Here is an 898-nt window from a genome sequence, read left to right on the forward strand (position 1 = left end):
CGCGCCCCTCCAGCCAATCAGCGCGCAAGGCGCCCACCTTCGTCCCCGCCCCGCAGAGCCGGTCTGTGCAAGAACTAGCGGCTCTCGCCACGGGGCTAGCCAATCAGCTTCCTGGACCCACCGAGGGGGACGAAGCACGGGCAAGAGGGAGGAGGACCGAGGAAAAAGAAGGAGCTTGGCTATCCACCAATCAAAGAGGGCCTCTGGTCGCGCGAGCCCGTTGCCCCGCCCCTTGGTGGCGTCTCTGTGGAAACCAAGGGAAGCGACGGTTATTGCAAGGCGCGGGGAGGGAGCTAGCAGTTGAGTGACAGGGAAGGCAACATCCACATGGCCGGCAGCTCGACTGGGTGAATTCGGAGGTGGGCGGCCCCCGGGAAGTACCGGGGAGCAAAGGGAGACGGCAAGGGGTTGGGGGCATGGGCTGGGGCACCTGGATGGAGAGGCTGCTCCGGCGAGGGAACCCCTATCTGTCACAAATGGGAGGAAAGTAAAGGGGAAAGAGGTGGGGAAAAGCTCTCAGGCACACACCCCGCAACTTGTAACCTGAGCTCGCTCACTATTGTGGGGGTGTCTTCACTCCCCTTTCTAATGCACGCCCCCGCCTCACCTTGCTAGACCCCACAGGCAGGGAGCCCACTTTTGTCTCTATCTGTACTGCCCGGTGTGGTCACCGCTGGCCACATGTGGCTACTGAGTCCTTGAAATGTGGCTGGTCAAAATTGAGATGTGCTGTAAAAGTGAAACACACAGGGATTTCAAAGACTTAGTGTGAAAAGGAATATGTAAAAAAAAACTTCATTAATCAACTTCTATGATGATTAGTGCTATTATTATTGATGATATTAACAATAATATTATTAGTTATGTAATGGTATGCTGAAATATTATTTTGGGTATA

The sequence above is a fragment of the Dama dama genome, chromosome 9 (genome assembly GCF_033118175.1).
Source record: "Dama dama isolate Ldn47 chromosome 9, ASM3311817v1, whole genome shotgun sequence".
Taxonomy (NCBI): Eukaryota; Metazoa; Chordata; class Mammalia; order Artiodactyla; family Cervidae; genus Dama; species Dama dama.